This window comes from Athene noctua, chromosome 1 (assembly GCF_965140245.1).
Source record: "Athene noctua chromosome 1, bAthNoc1.hap1.1, whole genome shotgun sequence".
In the NCBI taxonomy this organism is placed as follows: domain Eukaryota; kingdom Metazoa; phylum Chordata; class Aves; order Strigiformes; family Strigidae; genus Athene; species Athene noctua.
Window position 1 is genome coordinate 109,810,708 of NC_134037.1, and position 24,789 is coordinate 109,835,496.

The 24,789-nt window shown below is 44.4% G+C and overlaps 1 protein-coding gene and 1 long non-coding RNA gene across 11 annotated transcripts in view; one reads left to right on the forward strand and one right to left on the reverse strand.

The window, feature by feature from the left end:
- The window catches only part of LOC141956531 (uncharacterized), a 47,751-nt gene extending 34,291 nt beyond the window's left edge, over positions 1-13,460 (reverse strand). For 3 of the 9 annotated variants that reach the window (XR_012632927.1, XR_012632926.1, XR_012632932.1), the window contains exons 1-3: positions 13,359-13,460; positions 12,665-12,747; positions 3,023-3,081 (exon numbers count right to left, since the gene is read on the reverse strand). This is a non-coding gene — a long non-coding RNA (uncharacterized LOC141956531). Of the gene's footprint in view, positions 1-135; positions 2,068-2,087; positions 2,600-3,022; positions 3,082-5,505; positions 5,668-12,664; positions 12,748-13,303 lie in introns of those variants that run through there. The other 6 variants (XR_012632929.1, XR_012632925.1, XR_012632931.1 and 3 more) reach the window with 6 other exon arrangements.
- An 86-nt stretch (positions 13,461-13,546) lies between these two features.
- COQ8A (coenzyme Q8A) overlaps positions 13,547-24,789 on the forward strand; it is a 49,204-nt gene continuing 37,961 nt past the window's right edge. Inside the window, exon 1 of one of the 2 annotated variants that reach the window (XM_074897325.1) lies at positions 13,547-13,655. The gene's annotated coding sequence lies outside the window, so the exon portion shown is untranslated. The other variant, XM_074897326.1, reaches the window with a different exon arrangement.

Below are 24,789 nucleotides of genomic sequence, written 5' to 3' on the forward strand. Positions count from 1 at the left end.
TCTCCACCGTTTAAAATAATTTTACTTCTACTCCAAGAGTCAGTTTTTCAGAAATAGCCAAATTACATGATTTTTTTTTTTCTTGAGTGGCTGTCTGTTACACAAACATGCTCTGTTTTATCTGACAGCTGATCAATATCTGTGTTTCAAAATGTAACATTATGCAAGGTTTTGTGAATAATGCAATGTCATCGAGAGATCCAGAATTTAATCTCTACAAATACTTTTTTAGATAATGCTTTGAACTACGCATTTTTAAGGTGGTGCTTTTTTCAATAGACTTGTTCAAGCTAATCTACTTTGATATTTAACAAGGACCTCACACAGGTGATTCAAACAAATTTTTAAAAAGCACATAAGGGTTTTTTACGAGTTGCGTGTGCCTCAGTTGGGATAAATAATTAATTCTTGCTCTTTGTTTTCTGTCCTCATTTCTTACATTTGCAATGTTTGGACTTAACAGCTGCAGACTAAAAGGTATTTCCTTTGGAAACGTAAATCACTGGAGCTCTGTCTGCTGTTTTTTAAGTTTTATGTGAGAATTCATTTTTCTGTTTGTTTTGTTTGGGATTTTTTTTTTTTTTAAACTAAACCAGTTAAGGGGCCAAGTCAGCATACAGTCACTTGCAAACATGATTTTACTGTGTGAATTGCATGGTGTAGAGAGGATGTGAAATATATATACATACTGGAAGAAAAATCCTGCTTGGCTTAACAGGGTTGTAGCATATTGTTAGAAAAAAATTGTTTCTATGAAAGCAGAGTTGAAAACTGAAGGAAATTGGGGGGTACCTTCAAATATTGAAGGATCACTACTGGAGCTGGTGGTTTTCTTTAGATTTGTGCTTGCCAAAGATTGGCCTTCCACCATGCAGTTCTGTGTAACTTAAAAATTGTTATTTAAAAGGCAACTGCGCAACAGATTCTGTCAGTGCAACAAAATGTATTGTCCTGGTGAGCGATAGGAATATATCATGTATATACTGGAGTGGTTTTAATTGTGTAAAAGTTCGTATGTATTTGCTACAAATATATATATTCATTATGTGTATATGCACACATACATATAAGCTTTAAAATTATATTGAGTGATATCTCATTGGACATTTTCACCTGTGCATAAATTGAAGTTTTGTTTGTGATGTTAACATTGTGCAGCGTGGCCTAAGATGTGAAAATGGAGAGGGCAGGATTTACTCTACTCCTTAGCTGGCTACTACATGAGATACTGACTCAGTCAGTGACTTGGCAATTTGAATGAGCAAAGCATTGTCTATTGTGTTCACTCACTGATTCCAGCTTGCTGCATGCTCTGCTGAACTACAGTCTCTTTCACCCTGAAGAAACCCTAATACTCCCACTGATGCACATCCCTGAAAAAGTACAGCTGTCAGGTAGGCAGGGGTGACACCCATCTTGATGCAGATGTCACTCAATGGCCTGAAGTCCTATAGGAGATGCCATGTGTTGGCATTTTCCTACATGATCCCTGTCACACCCACCCCTCCTCTCCAGTCTAAAATGAGTGTCTCACTGCATCTAGTCTCAAATGTGGTTTGAGCATACAACAATCCCTAACATGTAAGACTGAAGCTAGGTCCACAAACAAAAATGTAGTGGTAAACCACCCTAATGCAAACCCAAATTTTTCATTGGTGGGAGATATGTAGCCTGCTTGCAGCATTTAGTGCCTTTGTTAGAAGCATGTGAACTTCAACAGTTTGGCATTGTTGCCTTCTGACTGTGCAGCTGCTGCTTGTGCTTATTGCTGTGTTTCCTTTTGCCACTTCATCGTTGCTTTTGGTTTTGATTTGTTTTGGGGTTGTTTTGTTTAAAGTGTCTACTGTGCACCAAAAGACTGCAGATGCGTTCTGCCTGCAGAGAGTGCACAAGAAGCAGCACAGTCATAAAGAAAGTACAAGAGACAGGACACTCTTTACAGAATCATGCGGTGCTTCCACAGCAGCTCTCATCGGATATTCAAGGTCTCATTCATAAAAAACCTAACTTCAGGTTCTTAAGGAAGTCACTCAGGAAGGAGTCGGTCTGTACTAGAAATGTCGTCTCCTGGTTCACAGAGAGAAAAGGACACATTTGCAATATGAAGGGTCTCCGCAAGAGCTTTATAAACACTGCTGAAGCTGGGCCAGTGAGGATTAGTACATACAGCAAAGTCACAGCACACATCTACCAGTCAGGAAAAGGAGCAGTGGTTTGCTCTCCCATACCTTCTTTGCACCAGTCACTAGCAAAGCTTCCCCCACGGGGCAGTTGGATGAAGTCAGATGAACTGTCTCTTTTTGAGCAAATGGCACTTGCTGATGCAGCTCTGGTGAAGAATAGATCAGAGCCCACTATCCTTGCAAAGCAAAGTATTTGGAGGCCTCCCTGTTACTCCCAAACCATTGAATTTCTCCACTTCATTCTTGCCTTCCAAGGTACTTCCAGTTAATCACACTGTGTGTTTGTCTTCCTCTTCCTTGTAACTCAAATTGCATTTTGGTTTAAATTGAATATATAGTTATTGTTGCCCTCAGTTCTCGGTCTCCCTGTTGCTGCATAAGAGATGCTCCTTGGCAGCCACGGGAGGGCAGTAAATCTATAGGGAGAAGTACCGGCCATTTTAAAGTACTCTGCCGTGTGCCCCTTGTTTTTCAGGGAGACTGAAGGCCCTGCGGAGTCTCCCTCATGGCAGGGAGAGAGCATGCACCCCGCACCCCAGCATGGCTGGAGTTTTTGCAAAGCACAGTAGAAGCTTGAGTGCGAGTGAGCTCACTGTACCAGAATCCATTTAAAAATAGCTGGTTTCACTGTCATGCTGTGTTCAGCACTGCAGCTCTGGGTAACGTGCTGCTGTTACACTGCACGCTGTTTTGTTTGGGTTCCTCATTTTTTTTAGAAAGTATTCAGTCCTAGTGTCAACCCTACAAACCCCAAGCATAAGTCAGGAGCTCCCCCACACATTGCTAAATTAGATTTTCTTCTGAGCATCTTCAAGAAGCAAAAGAATAATTATACTTACTGCTTTGTCATTCTTCCTCTCACTTGCAGTCTCCTGTTATCCCAGCTGGTCTTGCTACTCTGGGGGAGAAAAAAGAGCATGTTGTTGTCACTGCAGCTCTTGGCACTGGGAAATATAGGGTCTAGGTAGATCATGTTGTCTGTGCTCTCGGGAGGACCGGGGGCTATCTAGTTTTCTTGAATTCAGTTGTTTTATAGGAAAGCAGCCTGGACAAATATGGTATCTTTGCCAGAACTTCTCCTACCACACTATTCATATGCCCCCTAACACACTGTTGCATCCCTCGTTGAATTTATCCTTGCTTCTCCTACCCCCAGTAAGGTAAAGTGATGTAAGCTGTTTACATTCTACAAATGGGAAACAGTAAGAGGGTAAATGCAGGGTTTAAGCTTAGTTACATAAGAAAGATTGCCCACATCAGATCAAGGCATCAAACATGATCACTCAAGTCACCATAATTTCTTTTTACATCTTCCCTCTGCTGCATGTTTGCTGTCACCCATCTTTTTCCACTCTGAATTCAAGACATTTGCCCATCGCACTCAAGGAGTTAAGTGAATATGAACTGTTCTCTTCTCCTTCGTGTGACACATTTGTTTGACCCAGGAGCACAATTTGGGAGGTGTCATTGCTCAGCACTATTTATGGCTTGGTATTAAAAAGATATAAATAAACAGAGACTTTGAAGTGGAACTAACTCAACTTCTTGATATAGAAACCTGAGACAGGTACAGGGCCAAGTAGTTGGAATGGAAGTTTTCCAAAACTGGGAACTGTTTGAGTCCTATCAAATGCAGCCTTAACTAAGTGACAGCTCCCAAGGCCAATTCAGGATGGGGTCTGTGCAGAAATAAATGGTGTGAAGCCTGGCACTCCCCAGCTGCCTTGCAGGGCCTGATGAATCAGAAGGGGGCAGAGCAAGAAAAGCATTAGGCCTATTTTCTCCTGTATCATTGGTTTCTATGATTTCAGGGAGACCTTGCCCTCCCTGGTATAAAATGGAAGTAACTCCACAGCTAACTTGCATTTAAGCAGACTAGGAATAATGTAAAACTGTGAGAACAAGTGTGGAAAACTGAGCCAACCTTTTAACTTTACACCGTGCCATCTTCAATCTTTACAAAGCTAAATACAAGCAATTACAATTCTCCCTTACTTGGTAGAGCTTCATCTATTTATGAAAGAATCTGAGCCTTCCTTCAAAACTGGTATAAGACAAGCAAGATTGCTGGAGCTGAAGGTAGGTATTCAGATTTATTTTTAAAGTTACCTATCCACAACTTTTATGTACCAACTGATAGTAGCAATAAAATGCCGGTAGCATTAACAGAATTATTCCAACAGGAACATCCTACCCCTTCATCATGACAGAAAAGACACGCCCTCTCTGTAAGCCCGTACCAAATATGGCCTTTGTGATATTCTGGGAAGTTTAAATTTGAGCGGTTTTTGTTTTCCAAATAGTGTGCTTATAGTCTTCCAGAGCATTATGTGTAGGTGTCGAGGCATGAAAACAGTTTGACTTCTTTAATAAGGAAAAAAAAAAATCTGATTCCTGTCCTTATGTGATTTGGGTGGGCAAGCTAAGAACTGAAATGGCACACACTGAGTGATTTCAGACAATTCATCATGCTGCCAATTCAAACTCTAGGTTGTGCATAAAACTAATGGGGGACAGAAATCCAGCAAACACATTTGGCTATAGAGACTCTGAATGGTGGCTACTCAGCCTAGGAAAGAATACAAGGCTAAGAAAAACAAAACATACCTGAAGCATGAGTTAGGCCTACGAAAGGGGAATGGAGTGCTGGCTTCTCTAAGCAGGCTTGTTATGGCAGTGCAGCTATGGCTTTGAAGACTTAAACAGGTGGGAAAACGAGGGCTATCAGGGAACATAAAGCAATACCAAAGGCACTTGGCATGTAAAGGGCTAGGTCACCTTCTTTGCTACCATTGCGTGTGCATGCATTTTTTAGTGCTGTCATGAAATAGGAGTGGTGCTGTAGAGAACAGCAAGAACATCCATCTTCCAGGAGAGGAACCATGTTTCCTATGCTTTGAAAGCAGGCCACAAGTTAAAATGAAGCAACAGTTGCTGAAGTCTGTGGAGTGGATGGGACAAGATGTGGTCACTGTCCAGGCTTCATCATTAGCTACTGTATCTAGTGGGCCTGCTGAAGGAAAGGGACATCTTTGTGCTCCCATCTTGGGCTCCTCCAGGCTAGAAATCTTGGAAGCAGCTGGGAGTTGATGGGAGAGTGAACCTGCACTGCTGGTTCTTGGCACCGCTGTGCCTGAAGGCAAGCTCTTTTCCCTGTGCACAGCTACACAGCATGTTGAAGTTACTCTGCTGTGCTTCCGCTGAGGATTCCCAAGTACTTCTTTAGGCATCGGGCTTCAAGAGCATGACAGAGCAGAAGAATGCCATTAGCCCTATTTTACAGATAGGAATAATTTGCTCAGGGTCAAATGAAGGGCTTAACCTGGATGTCTGGAACATCTCTTGTTCAGTCATTCCTTCCAGAGGCTGCTGGCGTCTCCCTCATGGCTGCACTCGGATACGTGTCAGTCAGGATGTTCTGCCACCAGTCCCTCTCTCTCCAGGTATGTAGATACCAGAGGTCAGATTATGCCGTCCTTCTCAACTGACCTCAGGAATTGGATTGATAGCCACAGAAAAGCAGAAAAAAGGCCAGTCAGCATCCAAAGGTAGCAATGACACTGCTTTCCCCCAAGACTGACTGCTAGAAGTAAATTTTGGGGACTACATGAGAATCACCTTCAGGCAAGTGGATAGAGCTTATGAGTTTGTCCATTTGCCACACAGGCACTCAGAAAACCCCCGCGGCTTTCCCTGTTTTCCTCCCACACCTTGCTGCATTTTGAAACAGCGAGGCAAGATGCCAGAAAGCCAGAACAAGGACTGGCTCTCAGGGCAGTGAAAGAAAACACGGTGTCTTGGGAACGATTCCAGGCTGGGGTAAGGTGGCTCAGTTCTCCAGCTACGTGACACATGACAATGCCATGCCAAAAGTTGGGGCCAATGGCTGAGTCTGGCAGCACACTTTACCATTATCCATCAGAGCAGCTTACGATGACTAGTGTTAATTCTTCGTTCCAGTAAAGTGTTCAGAAATAGCCCTGTTTCTCCCATATTCTCTGGCTCCAGCCTGCCTTTTTCTTTAGAAAAACTGCACAAACTGTTCAGATAACCCTTCTGTCCTTCGTAGAAGGCTCTTTAGAGTGGCTAAATGCAGGCAAAGGAATTCCTTCTGTTTGCCTAGCTTCAAAATTAATTTGCTATGTTTACCCTGGGGGTGAATGGCTTTGCTAGTTACCATCTGTAAAGTGAATTCTGGCTGAAAGCTGCAAAGAACTGAGCCTTTCTGCCATGCCTGCACAGGATCGATTGACCTATGTGTAATCAATCAGGTGGCAAGAGGATAGGGCAAAGCACTCCCCAAACTATGCAAGCAAACGCAGTTTACAATGAGAAGAAACAAACTGATCTGTCTAGCCCAGAGATAAAGAAGAATGACAGACTGAATAATGTTTAACTGAGTCTCGCAGATCTGGGGAGGAACAGAAATACCGTATTCTTGAGGAACACAGCTGCTAATCAGACTGCTGCACTCTTCAACTTCATCTCATCAAAAAGGGCTTTGCTTGATACCCATAAAAAGCATTGTTGTGCAACAGAATTTGGACAGGCAAGCACGATATTGTGACTGTTTTACTACACTAATTGCTAAGGTGGCAGGGGCAAGGTGCCTGTCCTTGCCCTGTGCCGTCCCACATGCTATGCAGAGACAAGGACTGGTATCGCTTTCTTCCATTTAGTGCTTCTATCTGCAGCCTCTCCACCTGGCACTGTCCTTCTCTCAACGTACTCCACCCCCATGGGCTTGTCTCCAATTTTCCAGAGCACTTGGTGCCCACTTGGAACCCGTGTGACGAAGTCTGGAGGGAGCAGCGGGTGCATGGCCCACAGCTGAGCATGGCATGGTGGCATATGCATGGTGTGCTGCACAACTTTTTCTGGCAATCTTCTGTCAGTGATGAGCATGTTTGTAGCTTGGGCTTGTTGTGGCTTGTTCCACCCCATCTAGAGAATAACACCTAGTTTTGTTTTCTTTCATAACCTAAAGAGAAAAAAATCCATGTACCTATATGTAAATTTCCAGTTTGTGAGAACATATTTGCAACTCTTTCCCCCAGTTGGACAGCAAATGATGTTATCCAGCCCACTGAGCCTCTATGTGTGGAGGGCAGGGGCAAACCCTGGTGAAAGATAATGAGGCTGTGATCTGCCTCACATCTGTGAGAAGAGAAATCCAGGCGAGTACTGTCTAAAATGCCTGAAGAGTAGAATTGCTACCTTTTCTCCAGATAATTATTAGAGATAACCGCAGCACTGGTGGGCCTGCATCCCCTCCTGTTAGAGTTCAGTTCTGTATAGTCAATGCCCTGGAGCTGTATAGCATGAGGCACAAATACCCTGTTCAGAGCCACTGCTGCCTGTTCTGGATAGTTAATAGCAGGAGACAAGAAATGCTTGAGTCTTAAGCTTTACTACCAATGCTGGCCTCCCAGGCCTCTGTTGGTCTCTTCCCTGCAGACCCACAAAGATAATAAATCATGTCTGTGGTTCGACACCCTTCATCCTTCCTTCCCCAAAGCAGCCCCTCTCTGGGTGACACAGAACAGGTGAGCAGTGTGAGCAGCGGCACCGAGAGGGTCCTGGGAAGGCAGCTTTCTCAGCAAGGCAAAACCTAGGGGGCAAAAGGAAGGGGTTTCTATCTTCTTCCCCTTCCTTTTTTTTCAATTTTCCTTTTTTTTCAAAGGACAAGGCAGTCCTTCAGCAGTCGTCCCCCCTCCACAGAAACTGATGGCCATCTCTACCCCACTCCTCCCAGCCAGGGACCTTGGGGCCCTCCCCCCAGCAGCCCCAGAGCATTCCCTGCCCTCTCCAGCTGTGTGTGGACCAAGGCTGCTTGCCGAGAGCCCCAGAAGGAAAATGGGGGTGGAAATCATGAAATACCTGTCCTGCTCCTTGCACCGTGTCTTCCTCTTGGACAGAAAACATTTGTCTCCAGAAATGCCACACTGTCTCCTTCTGACAGCACTAAATCATCTCAAAAATAAAGTGCTCACTGGCTAATTGAAATGGAGCCTTGTCTCCATCCTTTTGCAGTGAGGGGAGAGAGAAAAGAAGGACAAGCGCAAAGAATGCCTGAGTGCTTTGGGATGAAAATACACAGTTCAGGAATCAGAGCAGTCCTAAGCATTACAAAAATAGCTCATCATTTGGATCCTATGATGATACCGGACATGCATCTACCACTGACTGAGTCAGAGAGATCTCATTTCTTTACAAAGCTGTTGCTCTCATTCTTGGCCATAAAGCCATGTAAATAACATATGGTACAAACAGCGTCACTGAAACCTGACAAAGTTTTGAAATACCTACAAGTTAACTATTAAAACCAAGCCACCTGTCCAGTGACTTCTACTTGAGCTGTTCCAGTTCATCATCCCTGTATTATTATAATACGTTGATGGAACATCATAAATCTACGTAGTCAGATAAGACATTCTTCCTGCCCTGAAGAAACTACCCTCTAAAGAAGATGAGCGAACACAAGGCAAAAGCCCTCAGGAGGTAGCATATCTGAGCCTCAGTGGTTGCTTGGAGAAGGAGGACTGAGGGAAACATTTCCAGAGCAGCTTTTGCTTTGTGGTTAGCTGTGTGAACACAGGAGAAAGATGGTGACGTATATTTTATTGTGGTCAGAGAAACAGCTTGGGCCTGTCCCATGCAAGAGGATTTCTGAGTGTTCTCTGAATAGCCTGGATACCTGTCAACCTAATAACATGACCAATAGCTGCTTAATTGAGACTCTTTTTTCTTCTGCAGGTTAGTTGTCTGCCTATTAACTTCTTGTTGCAATGGAGCCCTTCATACTGCAGGGCCCAAAGATCCTTCCAGGCTCTGGTTCTCCAACTTTTTTTGTTCGTAGAAGTTTAGACACTCTGGCCTGCTCCTCTCCATGCTTCTCTCTGGGAACTGGGCCCGCTTTGTACGAGGCTTTAAAGAAGCCAGCTTTCACTGGGTTCTTCAAAGCAGTCAGCATCAGACCTGGCAGAGCTTTGCTTGGGTGTTCCCTGGCACCCAGTAAGCAGCAAGCTGCTAGGTGGTGAGCAAACTGACTCCTCTCAGAAAACAGCAAACAGGAGGAGGAAAGCAACCCCACCCAAAGGCTGACAGCGACCCTGCTGGAAGTCACAGTCAGAGCCTCACTCTTCCCAGTGCCCTTCTTGCTGCTTCTACTGCAGACTCGCAGCAGGGCTGTTTATGCACCTCATGAAATCGCGTCATTAAGCCCTTCCCTTCGTTATGTAAGTATCAACAGGCAATGTGAGGTGAAGATATGATGGCACGGCTAAAGCGTTTGCTATGGAGTCAGGATTTCCAGCTGCTACATCAAGCTTTCCCACTGACCTTGGGCAAGGTACTCACCTCCCTCTGACCTGCAAAATCAGGATATTTGGAGAATTAAATAATCTTCAAAAACCATTTTAACATCAGTAGAGAATTGGCTCTGAGGAAGTGTGACCAATTATTAGTTAGAATTAAGATTTATTATATTTTCCATTATATTTTTATATTATGAGGCCAGATATATCATTATAGTATTTATATTTGTATTTTATATTATAATCACATTTATCATACTTTTATTATAATTTAATAAACGATTGATTTATATAATCCTTATAGGTGTAAGATTCTTAGAAATGCTCATGTTTCTGCATAAGGCAGCACGTATTTTTTAATTTGACTGAATATAACACGACTGAACAAGATGTGAGAAACAAATGACAGTTGCAGTGCCAAAGATGTGTTGTGGCTGATTTCTTAATAATGTTCACTTCTTGTTCTTATAGGTCATCAAGAAACTCCTCAAAATCTGGGAACTTGCTTCTTCACCCGACTGGTCTGGCTTGCTCTGTAAATTCAGATCTGCATTGCACAGATCTGCAAAAGAATGCAGGCACCTAGCACAAAAATTACATGAGATTTAGACACTGAAGTAAAAACTTTTAACCTGCAACCACCTCATTCTGCTGTTACATCATACTGGAGGCACTAAAGCATCAATGGATGCTAACGTTTAGGTTTTTACATAGAAGTTTCTTAGGTTTCTTCTCTGTACCGCACTTTGAAGGGCTTTATCTGGCAAGTGTTTGCATAGCACATTTAGCAGATCAGCTCCCACACAACCTCTGACAGTTGATTCAAAGCATGGGTGAAGCAGGTGTCACTGCTGTTTTACCTGCAATCCTTTGGTGGAGGGCACAGAACCAGAATGGGGCAGCCTGGGCTGATCCCCACAGGATTCATGTCAACATCTCCTGCCTCTGAACAAGGCACAGTTTACACAAAACCAGACTGTAAACTTCTCTGGGATTTGGAAAGGATGGAGGAATGCTCCATTCTCATTTCCTCGTGCTGAGCTTTCCCACTGTGTAGAGCATAATAATAAATAATAATAAGAAGAATATGAATAAGGCTGGAGAGGGTAGAAGGTGAGAGCATGCATAACAATTAGGGTCCTGATGTGAGGGTGGAGTGTTCTAAGTCTTCACAAGCAGAGAGGGAACCTGAATTTGGGCCTCCCACAGCCCATGGGCACTGCTAACCATGAGGCTGCTACATAAACCACAGATACCCTTTCCAAAGGATAGGATGATTCCCTGGTCTATTTTCAAAGTACGGCACTCTGCCCCTTCTTTTTCCCAGCGTTCAGGGCTGTAAATCTCATAATCAGTAGCACTAAACCAATCCCAAATATTGGCAGTATTTTTTTCTCTTTTACCATTTTTCACCAGTTTACAGGGAAATCTCGCATGGCTTCTACCATGGAACAATTCCCCCAATGCTTTACATACACCATGTTCAACTTTTTATTTAGGACTGTGGACACAGTTAGGCAACCATCCCCACAAAAGTTAGCCTCTGCATTCTGGACTGTGGGTCCTGGGTGTCCTGCCCCCATTCCCCTCAAGGACTAAAAAGTAACAAAAAAGGACATAAAATACCTGCTCCCCACAGCTTCAGTCCAGCTTTCAAGCCTACCTCTTTGCATTCCAAATTGGGTGGGATAACAGACATGTCTTTAGTCTAAGAACAGAAAGAGCTAGCCTTGCACTCAAGTTCAAGGGGTCTTTTAAGGCTGCAGAAAGTCTGACAAAAGAAGGTGAGATGCAAACTGAACAGCAGCGGCATAAATACCCAATGGCTTACCATGGGGAAGAAAGGGAACCAGACAGGCCTGTCTTTGAGAGATGGGGAGAGCTTTATCCTGTGCTTGTTCTGCCTACATCTCAAGCTATAACAGCGTGCTCATGCAGAAACCCAGGCAGTTCTCTGTGCTCAGCACAGTGAGCAAGACGTATTTCACAATTAATGCCAAGCTGACGCAAGCAAAGTGACGTACACAGAAACTTAGAACCGACATCCAAATTCAGTACAGGAGTAGATAAAAGAGCGTCCTTAGAAAAGACATCTGAGGCATATCTTTTTCCAGATGAGGGTAAAGGTGATTCTTCCTTTAGAGAAAATAGTATGGAATTAAGCACAAATAGAACAGTTAAATTGTATGCATTTCTGGAGGTGTCAGTATTGAAATTAAGAAAACTAGGCATTTTTTTGGCAAAACTTTTCAAGGCTGGTATCTTACTGCAGCCATGTTTTTGCGTCATCTAACACCTCCAGTCTCCATCCCATTCTCAAACATGTGTCATGTTTGGTCTTTCCATTTCAGATATATTGTGTCTACTCACAGCCTGTGTGTAAAGCAATTAAGTCAATAATGTGTCTTCCCCAGGGACTTGTTTTTTTAAACTTTCAAGTTCAAATCTAACCTTTCTAGTACTGACTGAGGCTTGCTTCCAATCGGATAATGTCTGGGTGATGAGTTTTACTGAATTTATTTGGAGCTGTCTGTTCAGTGCCTAGCAGAGACTCCTCATGGCTTACCTGGGAAGCTGAGTGGGGCTTGGGTGGGAAGCACTTTTTAATGAAGGCATATATGTAATATCTGAACAATATTTTGTGTGTGTTCATAAATACCAGTCAAACAACCTTTGGTATGAGCAGCTGGACATAAGGGATATAATCATCCCTCTCTACAGAGCGGGGGAAGTTTGGCACTAGCTGATTGGCAGAAATACCAACAGGCTGCGTAGAGTCAAACCCCTGTACACACTTACAGCAGACCATTTATCCAGTTTCCTTCTTCACAAACTCACAGCAACCTCAGCTCCTACTAACTCTGATATAGGTTCTTCATTATGGATTTCAGTGCTCAAGTCAAGCTACTAGTTAGCTGAAAAGGTTGGCCAAAGCAAGCAGTTGAGAATGCAGAAATCAAAGCTCGGGGCTGTTTGTTGGTCACTCCTGTAAGCTTTGCTGCAACTAGAGGAAAATTATGAATCCCGTTTAAGAAATGAACTATTTAATGTCCACACCTCATCCAAATATACTTCTGCACTAATGCAGCCATGTGGCAAATGCACCATAAAGAATGTATTGTTATTATTCAGACAGGAAAATTGCTGACGGAGACGGGTGCTTACCAGAACATCCAGAAAAGCACAGAGCTAGCTGTTACTATCAGCCCCTTGCAGCATCTGTGAGACACCGCATCGCTGGAATCAACCTGTGGGAAACAAGGCGCTACTTCTATTTCCAACACGTATACGAACATGCAATTTCCAACGCGTGCGTGAGCAGGATCGACCGCGATTTTACGCCAACGATTTGAGAAATCACACTGGCATCCACGTACAAAGGTTTCTCGGGCACGGAGCACCACGAAATGGAGTTGCTCCCTTCGCTTAGCATTTGCCTGGGGCCTGCTGAGCACCGGGCGGGCTCCTCCGCCTCTCTCGTATACACACGAACGGCCCCGGTGGGCTGGCGGGACTGCCTGAGCAGCGACGCCCCCCCTCCTCCCCGGGCCCTCTTCAGACGCGGGGTACGAGCGCTGCCCACCCCCGTCCTCTCCCGCCCGACCAGCCGGGACCGCGGCGAGACGCCGCCGCCTCTGGCTGACACCCCCGCCGGGGCCGGTCCCCACTCGGTACAGGGGCCCCCCCCAGGCCCGCCACTGACAGGAAGACGGTGTCGGGGGGGTGCCGGGCGCCCCCGCCCCGCCCGGCCCCGCCCCGCCGGCGGTTCCCGCGCGCCGCCCGCCGCCGCCGCGGCACACGCACCTCACGCCTCGCCTCGCCTCACCGCCCCCCGCCCCACAGCCGCCGCCGCACGGACCTCACGGGCCTCACGTCGCCCTGCAGCCGCCGCGCGCGCCGTCCCCGCCCCTCATTGGCCGGGGCCCCGCCCGAGCCCTCCTGCCATTGGCGGGGGCGCGGGGCGCACGGGCTCGGCACGCTCCCCGGCGGCCGCTGCGCTGCCGCGCGGGGCGGGGCCCGCGGGGCCGCCAATGGGAGCGCCGCGGGGGCGGGGCGTGAGGCCGGGCCTCGGCCGGGGGCGGCCGGGGCGGTAAACAAGCGCGCGGGCCCGTGCGGCGGGCGCGGAGCGAGGGGACAGCGGCGCCGGGGCGGCCGGGTGAGCAAGCCAGGCTGAGCTAAGATAGGCCAGGCCAGGTCAGGTCAGGCGAGGCGGTGGTCGTTAGGCTGTGCTGGCTGGGGTACGGCCATAGCGGCGGAGGGGAAGGGGCTGCGCGGTGCCCGGTAGTGCGGCGCGGTGCGGTGGAGCGGAGCGGTTCGGTGCGGGAAGGGAGGTGGGGGGTGGCGGCGCTGGGGGTGGCGGCGGCGGCGCTGCTGCTGCGGGGAGGTCGCCCGTGCTCGGTGCGGGGAGAGAGCGCGGCTGCCGCGGCGCGGCCCCTGGGCCCGGGGGTCGCTCCGCCGGGGCGCCGTTCCCTGGCGCGGGGACGTGTGCGGGGTCCGGCGGGCAATGGCGGCGGCGGCGTGCCAGCGGCTGCCCGAGCCCCGTGGGGCTGGACTCGGCTCGAGGCCGGCAGGTGCTGCGGCCTTCCCCGTGCCCTTGCTGGGGCAGCGGCCGGGGGAGGCCGCGCCGCCTGGAGCTATCGCCTCGGGCGGTGAGCGGCGGGGCCGGGCCGCCGGAGCCGGCCTTGCGGGGCATCCAGCCGCCCCGTCGGCTGAGCGAGCGGGACCGGGCGCGCTTGTCGCGGTGCCCGGGTGCCCCACGCGGGTCGCGTCCCGTCCCGTCCCAGCCTTGTGCAGCGGCTGGGTCCGGCCGCGCCGCCTCCTCCCCCCGCGGGGTGGCAGCGGGGGCCGCCCGTGTCCGTGTCCCTGCGCCGCAGCGGCGGCCCTCGCCTAGTGCTGGCCGGCGCCAGGTTATTCCAGAAAGATGTTTCTGGTGGGGTGTGCGTTCAGCCTCAAGTTGCCGAGGGCGAAGGGTGGCATCTCCTTTCCCGCCGGCTCTGCAGGCGGCTCTGGTGTCCCTCGGTCCCCAGGACCCCCCCGCGCGTTTGGCTAAAGGTTCAGTAAATCTCTTGCCTGTTTTGAGCTTGCTTGTGGCCGAGATGGGGGGGGAGAGAAACCGTGAGACCCCCGGCTTTGGCAAGGTGCCCGAGGAAAGAATCTTATTTGTCACAAGCCGACGGGCTTGTAGAGTCTTTGCAACAAAGTGAACAGGAATTAACGGGGAGACGCTTAGCTTTAAACAGGCACTGAACAAACTACTTGTAACTAACTACAGATATAAAAGTTTGGCTTGTATACTGTTGCTTTCGTGGTTACTGATCACCCTAATTTCTGCCAAACTGTTTCTTAGGTAATAACGCTATTTCTGGTACCCCAACAGACTCATGTTCGACCCTCTGCATTCCCCCTGTGCATGAAAATCCGACTCCGTGGTCAGCATTATCGAAAATAGAGATGTTAGAAAGTGACTTTTAGTAAAAATGAAGTGGACTTTTTTTTTTTACTTAGTGTTTAGGCAAAAAAAAAAAGTGAGAGGAAATAAAAGATTCTTCTTTCAATAACCTAAAGTATTGTTTTTCCAAAAAGATATAACCTAATAGCTTCTGAACTTTATTTCCTGAGCTGTTCATCTTTAAATTAAATTGCCTCACTGAACTGGCGTATATTCTTTGAGCATGTGCAAAATAATTCTTAGCACTGGGTGCGGAAGCATACTGGTTGAAGTCAATGGTAGCTCAGTAGAAGACTTATGAAGGGATTCAGAAATTGTTCCAATTTAAAGGCTGAGAGCAGATTGGCATTTAAACAGAATATTGGTGTCTTGCATTTCTCTGCAGTGTAATAAGAACTTGTCTTTCATATGTCATCAGAAAGAGAAGTTTAGCTGTAGTTCATGTGCTTACCAGTCTGCTTGTTCTTAGGTCAGGAGACTTATTTCTGTGTTTTGTAAATGCTTTTTCTTTGATGTTAGTTAGCAATGACCTTGGTAACTTTGAAAAAGATATGCTTAGAACAAACAGTTGTATGTTGTCCACTTTTACTCAAGAGGGGAGGGGGTGGGGGGAATAGGTGACGTGCTGTTTTTTGACAGTGTGTGTCTCAAAAATAAAGTGGTATGGTAAGTAGAACAACAGGTCTGAAGACGCAGAGGGTTCCCTTACATGTTTACCATCTGAGTGTTGATCACCTTGTTTCATTGCTGTCAAGGGTAATTCTGTGCTATGCAGTGCAGCTCTGGTTATTTCATTTGTGATATTTGGCGCAGGTTAATAATAGCTCATATTGCATCCGTGCAGCAAGAACAGAACTTTTTTTGGCTTCTAGTCCTCAAGTAGTCCTTTTACAGGAAAGCGGTGGTCTGTTGTTTCTAGAAACTGAGAGGGATAAGGGACAACATGAATTCATGCTTTTTAATTTCCCTCATGTTAAACCAGTTGATTGGGTACAGAGCTTTTTTTTTTTTTAGGGTAAAGATTGGTTTGTTTTTCCTGTGTGTGGTTTTTTTTTACTGTTTTAACAAGGATGCTAGGGGTGGCTTGTGTCTCGGTCTTTTATCTTGTGTGTCATTGTGCATGGTATAACTTCAGTGGTCCAGCTGGCTTGCTAAATGCATCTCAGGACTTGGCTTGATGCATGAATAAGCATTTCTCTTGTTCCTTATATCTATCTGTATTGATAGGTGAACAGTCCAGCTTAGGATGGATGTAGTGAGTCTAAAGCAGTATTGAGGTATCATATCTCCAGTGTGTACGTAGGTCTCCTGGTTTTCTTCCTCTAAAACTGTTTAAGATGCAGTCTGGAAGAGGAGGCTTTTTGGCTTATTGAGCTGTGTATTCTGGGGCGGAGCATCTCTAGAAGAGCAGTTTCTCTCAGCTTGTTTTATGAAAGTGCTTAAAGTGCTGCCTGTTCTCTGAGTGCGTGCTTTCCTTCAGTACCTGAAGAAGAAAAGTTATTTGCATGTGGAGCCCAAATGCAAACTAACAGTAAAGCACGGTAGTTTGAGGCAGGGCATTCAGTTGGTGTCTGCTTTCACACCCAGCAGTGAAAGCTCATTTTACTGACACGGGCCTATCTTTAGATTCAGAGATGCTCTCAATTTCTTAGACGCCACTTGTTTTGTCCCTTGCCCTTTCTTCTTTCCCCCTTTTACAGTAGATGGCAAAATTAAACCAATCTAAGCTGGTGACAAAGACCAATAAATAATGGGATGCACAAGTTTTGCCCTTTTTTTTGCACAGTTGTGTGTTTGCACTTTTAATGGCTTTTGTGTTTTGTCACAAGGAGACAGAGTTAGGTGTAGAGCTAAATGAAGCATGTTAAATTCCCAGTTATTCAGTATCTGAAGTGTTCTATGTGCTTCTTGCAGCATAGGAAATAACACTAGTTGTTCTGAAAAAGCTGTCAATCCCTGGAGTTGGCTTCTAGAAACTTTACAAATTAATATGTGTACTTAAACAAGTATGCATGTGTATATAGAGTTAAAACATAGGTGTGTGTTTTTTTTTTTTTTCTGGAAACAGCATAATGCTACGTCTTTTTCTTAAAGGCTATATAGATTCTATATGTAAAGAAGCCACAAAAGATGAAGTACTCATGGTCTGGGTGGTTCTAGTGCTGTTTTGTGTCATGCAGGTGACGGCTTCCACTTATAAAGTTCTTACTGTGTTTGGTTTTTGTCTGCAGTTTGTCTTGGTTTTCTGTGTAGATTAGATCTTAATGTAGCCTTTTTCATTGCTATTCATGTCTCCTTTTTAACCAGTTGCACAGCCTTTTCTGGATGTGCTGAACAAATGTACTATAGAAGGACTTCATGTAGTATTCTGAAACATCTCTGCTCTTCTGCTGACTTAATACTCCCAAATGGCAAAATTCAAACTTATCTTTGATACAGTCAAAGTGGTAATTAAGAAAATAATCAGGACTAGGAAAGAGATGGAAGGGAGAGTGACTGGGCAGTAAGCTGCAAGTGGATCAAGTGTTTCCTTTAGAGAACTCTTCTAAAATCAGTAAGCTTAGAATTTTATATTGCATAGCAAAGCTTTGTGGAGCATGGTCATTCAGAAGTTGATTTGGGAGGTTTGGGATTTAAGTTACTTAAAACTTTGGCTTTTCTAATTTGGAAAAAGCAATATGTTTGAAATATAGAACATAATTTCATAAAATTTATATAGAGAGCATAAATAATTGTGGCTTATAGGTTCTGTATCAGGTATGAGAGTTTGCAGATTAGGTTTAGTAGTAAGTTATAAGAAATACAGAGCTTATTACTCTTATTTATCCTAGTGTCAAAAATACCTGTGTGGTGAGCAGGAACTGACACAAATAACTTGCCTGAGGGCTGTGGCAGAGCTGTAATGTAGGAGCTGTAGGTTCTGATTGACCATGTTCCCCTTCAGCACAGAGATCAATTTATGTTGTCTTGAAGTAGTCTTTTTTTTTTTTTTGCCTATGGTCCTCTTCTTGCAGCCTATTTTTTTTCTCTTCTTACAGAGAGGTCTTGGCACCACCAGAAAAAAGAAAGATCCCATAGTTGGGACGCTGGTATGTAAGGGGGCTATGAATAGTCTAGGATGTGTTGTAAGTTACTAAATTTGAACTTAACCCTAGCTTCCAGGGCAAGGTTGAAAGTCATGGAATCTGTATAGACATTTATGCCTGCAGGATCAATAGTGGGAGGCTGTGGTGTTTGACCTGCTGTTCACGATGATAACAGACAGGTTATGCCCACCATGTGAGCAAGAGGTGCATGGAGTACCTCTTACTGACTGTGTAATGTAGTTGCTCAAGGCATAGCGTGCATGGCTCTGTCCTAGTGTACAAAAAGGATAATGGGCAAAATACCTTCTTACACCTGAGGAAGACAGAGGTACAGTACAGTTATAGGGTGTGTTTAGTTTTCCAGAAGCTTGTAAGTAGAGATTCTGACTAGAAACCATTGCTAGTGTGGCATTTAATCATTTAGATATGACTGTTAACAATATGCTGTTAAGATACTCAGCAAACTGGCTATAAGTCCTTGTTTCTTTATGTTCTATAGCGGTGGACATTTAAAGGACACTTAGGTATAGGCTGTGTGCTGTAAGGATCAGTGTACTCCGGAGAGAGCTGTGATTCCATTCCCAATCCCATCATGGACATGTGGTGTAACTTTGGGTAGATTACTTACTCTCTTCCCTCTAGAGAACTTTGATATCAGTTCCCTTTCTTTAGCTCTGAGATCTGAGTGAAGAGTGATGTGTGTTTAAAGAAAAGAGGAAGAGCTGCTCTTTTTCTTAAGATTTTTGTCTTAGGTAATGGTGCATCTGAGTCTGAAGGAATCTGCACTGGTTTGAAGCATAGCTTTTTATCAGTTTCCAATTCCTAAATTAGATTTGGTGTGCTTTCAGACAGTTAAAACTTCCAGTAAAAACAATTACAGCGTAACAGTGTACACCAAAAAACACCCCCACAAAACTGCAAACTGATAGCCTCCCTCATTTATACTTTGTATTCTAGTTTAGAGCATGAGACCAGTGGGGAACTCTGTTGGTTCCCTGTGCAGAGCTTAATGCTGCAGAGCTGTGCATCAGGCAGGGACTGTGTGTCAGAGACAGAGCTGAGCTTTGGTGGTCTCTTCTGCTGTAACTGGAACTGACTCTGAGGGTGTAGAGCTGCTCTGCAAACCTGAGGGGAGATGTTTGTAATGTCTGGTCTTTGTTTAAAGTGCAGCATTTGGATTTGATCAGCATGGAGCTTTAGTGTAACCTCTTCATAAATACTGCTGGTTAGAGTTGCTCCATATAGATGTGAGGAATTTTTCTCGTGATGCTGTATGTTGACACTGACAGAAGGATGACTTGGTACTAGTTAACTGCTTTCACATAAACTTGCCATAAACCCAATTAAAGGTGTAAATTCAGCTTGTAGTAGTTCTGTTTCTTAAGTATGTGCTTCAGATACTGCATCTGCCCAAATCGCATGTGAAACTGTGCTTTGTAATCATGCTCCCTTTTGATTTTAATATACTTTTATCCTTGTTGCTGGATGAAAGATCCACATGCATGGGAAGTAATTTTCTTCACAGGATTTATCAGAATTACTCATGTGATTAAAGTTGCACTTGCGCCTGCAGCTTCTGAGCCATGTAGAGGATGCAGTGCAATAGCTTGTTCTAAGCACTGGCCAATGCATAAATAGAAGAAACCTTGTTTTGTCCTCTTATTCTTTCTCCCTTTCTTGGCAACATAAATGATACAAAGATAGGATGTTAGGTATAAATACAACTCTGGATTGAAGTATCGGCCCAATGCCCCCAATCTTTTTGCCCTTCAAATGAGGCAAATGGAGCTTTTTTTGGTTCCCCAAATTAAGTAAGCAAATACTTAATTCCCAGGAGCAGGCGCAGAACTCATTCTTGGGGAAAAGCAAGTGAGTGGTAGCCTTAAAATCACGGTAGTTGAGTCGAATCTACCTCAGTGTAATGGGAAACAATATGTGTCTGGGACAGAATTTATTAGTGTATTGTGTCAAGATGTATCAGCAGAAGTAGTGGCCTGTAATGAGGGAGCGTGCTTTCCCACTAGGATCTTAACTGTCAGCGGATCATCTCTAGATCCATGGCCAGGGTAGAAAGAGGCTCTGTTAATTCCAGGCATGTGGGCTGTGACTCTGCTTTTGCATGTCCCCAGACATTGTCCAGAAAGAGGTAAATAGAGCCATCAGCCCAGAGCATTCACTTTGCATTGATGTATCTGTGCCTAAAATAAAGCAGACTATGCTTACTTTTAAAGTGTTCAAGCATTCTTTTCACTCTTATGTTCTCTGTCAAACCATTTATGGGGAAAATTGTTCATACTGGGTTTTGAACTAGCTGTCATTTGCCAAAAATGACTGCTAAGCCTTCTGAATTTTGGTGGAATGATGCATTTGTCTGCCAAGCATCCCACTTTTATCAGTGCATCTACTGCTATTATAATGATTAAACAAGTTCCGCCTGCCCCTCAAAGGTGTTTGTTTTAAATGGCATTGGCAAACCGCTTTGTATGAGGGTAGTTTTAAAGCAGCTTTCAGAGACTTGATGAATTTGGCTTAAGGGGGCTTGAGTCAAAGCCATGGGCAGGACTCAAATATAAGTCCTTAGTTTTGTTTTAGGTCAGATCTTTAAGGACATTTCTTTTAGAGCTGGAGTGTGGGGGAGATGTGGGGAGGGGTAAGAGTGAAGGATAAGCCAGGTAGATCTTCAGTTCAATTTAAAGGATGATGGCGTCTTTCTCCTTCTAAAATGCAGTTTGTTCTGTGCCCTGCATGGTGGTGATTGGGTCAGCTGCAACCCAAGGAATCCAGCTAATGAAAATATGTCTAGGCAGGAGCCTGGAATATGGTATAAAAGGGAATTGGTGGGGAGGTGTGTGATAGAACTGAAAAAGGTCATGAGTGAAATGATCCCATGAAAGGGTTGGCATGGCAACACACGTAAAAAGAAATGAAAAAATGAAAAAGATCTGTTACAGAACAACTTAATAAGTAATACTTACTTTGAAGTTAGTCTACTGCTGGTTTATGGCCATGGAACAAATGTGCTGAATACCTGGGTATCTCTATCTTGTTTGTGGTGTTTATTTTTATTTCATACTGTTGCCACATTCACTCTGATGGTGTGGGTGGTGGTAACTCTCTGATTCTGGGGTTATAGTCCTTGTTTAGATCCACCTATGATAAGTGATTGTGATAATGGATAATAGGAAGGGGAGGAAGGCATAGAAACTGTTTCTTTCCTTTGGAAGCACACTACTTAATTATCTGCCTTTTTACCTGTCCAGCCTAATAGTTTTCTTCTTTGTCTCATTTATTTAAAAGACAAATCGGAGATAAAAAAGGGTAGCTAAAAATTCTACAGACCTGAGAGGGGGAATATGGACTACTGTAAAACTGCTAGGGTTTTGTTTTTGTTCAACAGTAGATGAGCTTCTTTCTTGTGTGGATAGCAAACTGTTGATGGTGGAAGTAATTCCCTTGCATTGAAAAGAGGCTGTGTTGTCATGCACAGAAAACTTTCAGAAATATTTCTGGTATATTTCTGCATGATTAGAAGTCTCTTTGTGTTTAAACTTGGTCCATCCTATCTATGTATGTGTATACACACATGCATGTTTATATATGAGTAAGGTTTTTGATTCTACAAGCATCTGAAAGCACCTGGAGTCAGAAGCCGGTCTGTGTGTCTGTAGGAGCACATGTTAGGATGTGGAAAAGGGGAATGAATGGAGGTATGTGTTTTGAAAACAGTACAAATATAAGAATTTATCAACTGCCTGTTATGAGACTTTGTGTTTTTGTTATTGGCCTCTGATATGCTAAGCGTCTCACTGTACTTGCTTAAACCTTTAGTCCAGTGGTCTGGTGTGTTGAAGAAGGGAGGGAATGTGCTGCAATTTGTCACCAGAGGACAGTGGCTTGTGAGGCAGGTGGTTGTTGCACATAAGAGCATCCCAGGCATTGAGTTAGTTTTGTATTTACAAGAGCATTCAAAATCTACTGCAATGGCAGGAGATGGTTTATATACCAGTGTCATACCTAACCTATACAAGCCCCTCTGTCAGCCATGCGGACCTTGTCTGATGTCTGAGGATGACTTGGCTCTAGCCTCCTCATGCTAGAAGGTGTGGGTTTTTTCCAGAGATTCATTCAACTGTGGGAAGTTTACTAAGCAAAAACTGTGACCTTGCCTATTCTTGAAAAATAGTTTGATTGACACTTGTCAACTCTCTTCAGTTCAGGTTAGCAGGCACTCTGACAGCTTGTGTAGACATGACTGACTTGTCCATACTCCATGCTGGCGGTGCCCTGCTTTCCTAGCGCTATATAACAAGTCCTCAGAAGACAAGTGTCATACAGACTCTGCACACTCAGACCAACTCTGTTTGAAACCGCTCCTTAAATCTGTTTTTGATAAAGCTTGCTTACACTTTTTGTTTATTGATTTAATAGTGGTATGAATAGAACTTGCTGGAGGGGGAGTGGAAAAAAAATCCTGCCTGCTGTCTGTGATGGGTATTAAGTATATTTTTGGGGATATGTACCAGTCTTCTTGGAAGTACATGCTTCCTCTGTCTTTCAGTTTTCATGTTTGTTGTCTTTGCTTGTGCTTACTGTTTTTTAATTTTTCTAGTTGTTGGTTATTTTTTGTGTGTAGTCTTTTTCTTTCTTGATTATCTAGCATGTATTTTCTTTCATGTTTTCCCCTTCTGGTTGTGATAACCTTGTTAATCTCTGCTTTCTGTGCCTTCCAAATGTAGGGTCTACAGAAGTAGATAACCTAGGATTTTTCCACTTGAGGAAAATGCCTCCAGTATCAGTTCAGTTCTCATTGCACTTATTAGCTCCAGCCTTCATATTGCTTGATGATGGGTATAGACATTACCTGAACATTCTCTTGCTCCTGATGCCTATTACCAAAGGATTAATCATTGCAGTATAGTTAGTTTTGTTTGCTCTGCTTTTTCCTGACCATGCTTTGTTAAAGGTGAGAACCTGGTGTACAAAAGATGAGGAACTGGAAGGAGATGGCATACAGACAGGTTTTGTTTAAAAAGGGGAGTATGGTTTAGCTTTAAAAATCTGTTTTTTCCTTCTCAGCCTTTATTTGTTGGTGACTCCTTGGGTTTGACCTCTGAAGTCCTTGTTGAGCCATGCTTTGCCTTTGTGATTGTGGTTTCTATTTGGGTCTGTGATCACTGAAAACAGCAAGTTCCCTGTAGGCTTGTATTTCTGTCATGGTAGCCAAACACCTACATGGAGGCCTGTGTTTCAGCATGGTGCTAGGATATATGGCCTGTTATAACAGCCTGTCCTTTGGCAGCGCTGCATAGGAGCTTGTTGCTGAGGCTTCTGAGCTAACAAACCACTTGCATAGTACCTAGGTGGTTGTAACTGCTGTGCAGAGGAAAGTGGGGGTGATGGCACCGAAGGATATTGATAGCAATGTGGCCCAGTGCCATCTTTTATAGCCAAATCTGTAAAGGGCAATTGGTCCTCTTGTTGATATGTGTAGCAATGGAGGGTTAAGTGCCCATTGTGCAATGTATGTTTTCCATTTGTGGTTGCATTAGCTTCCCTGAAACTGTTGGAAGATATTTTTTTTTAAATGCATATTTAGCATATCATAACTGTCACTTCAAAATAAGCCCTTCAGCTGTTTCTGGGTGAAAGGAGGATACAGTTTTAGTATTGTTGGTTAGAAAACAATCTGTTAAGTAGATGGTTTTGTGTGTTGTCTGAGTGTACGCTGATTTACCTTTTGTTGCCCTTCTTGGGAGGGAGGGAATGAACTTTTCACATTCAAGCTTTCTTGGGCTTCTAATAGCTGAGACTACAAAAGCATTTATTTCTTAGTAGTGGCAACCTTTGAATGGTCTCATTTCAGTTAGGACAGTACTGTGTTCTTGGCTGGTTTCTTTGCCTGGCTCTGAATTGCAGGGACTGCCTGCAAATGCTTTGAGGGAGATCCATGTGGAAATTTCCAGTGTGAAGATGGGGGGGGAACCACCTCATGTTGACAGAGTACATTTCCTTACCTGACAGGCTGGTTTTAAAACCAACCCTAGTTATTAAACTCTGGAGATATTCAGGAGTAACACTTCTTGTGGGTCTGAAGCATATGGATAGGTCTTTTAAAGATAACCACAGAATAATGAGCTGGGTGGGCTTGATTTTTTTTTTTTTTTTTTAAATTTTTAATTTTTACAGCTAACCTGTTAAGCCCAGATTTGTTGTTATCACTTGACTGTGCTTCTAACGACTGTACTTAAAGCATATAACATATAATACTTCCTGGCGGTTGTTCCTGATTTCGATCACTGATTAACAGTTGTTGAACAAATATATTCTAGTAACTGGGGTTTACCCTGCATTTGCATAACAGTGTGCTCTGAAATTCAGCTCTAGTAGTCCTTGCATCTTGGTGTGCATTTTGGTGTGATTGCAGCAAAATTGTGTACTTATCCAGAAATTTAGTTATAGCAGTCTGTACTTCTCCTGCATGACTGATACAGCAGATACGTTTGTAAGACAGGCTTTGTGTTTTCTGAGAAGGTAACTGGATTCAGTTGTTTGTGATCTGCAGCAGGGCATAATGCCATGTGTACTGTTGACTCAGGATCACTGGTACCACTTCAGTGTATTAATGTTTATAGTTGTAGCGCATATGTGGGTGTTGACAGGTTATCTTCTAAAAATGAATTGGTACCTGTGTACCTACCTAGGATGTAATTTAAAATATGTGGCTTTAGACTAGTGCTCACAATCAGAACATTATT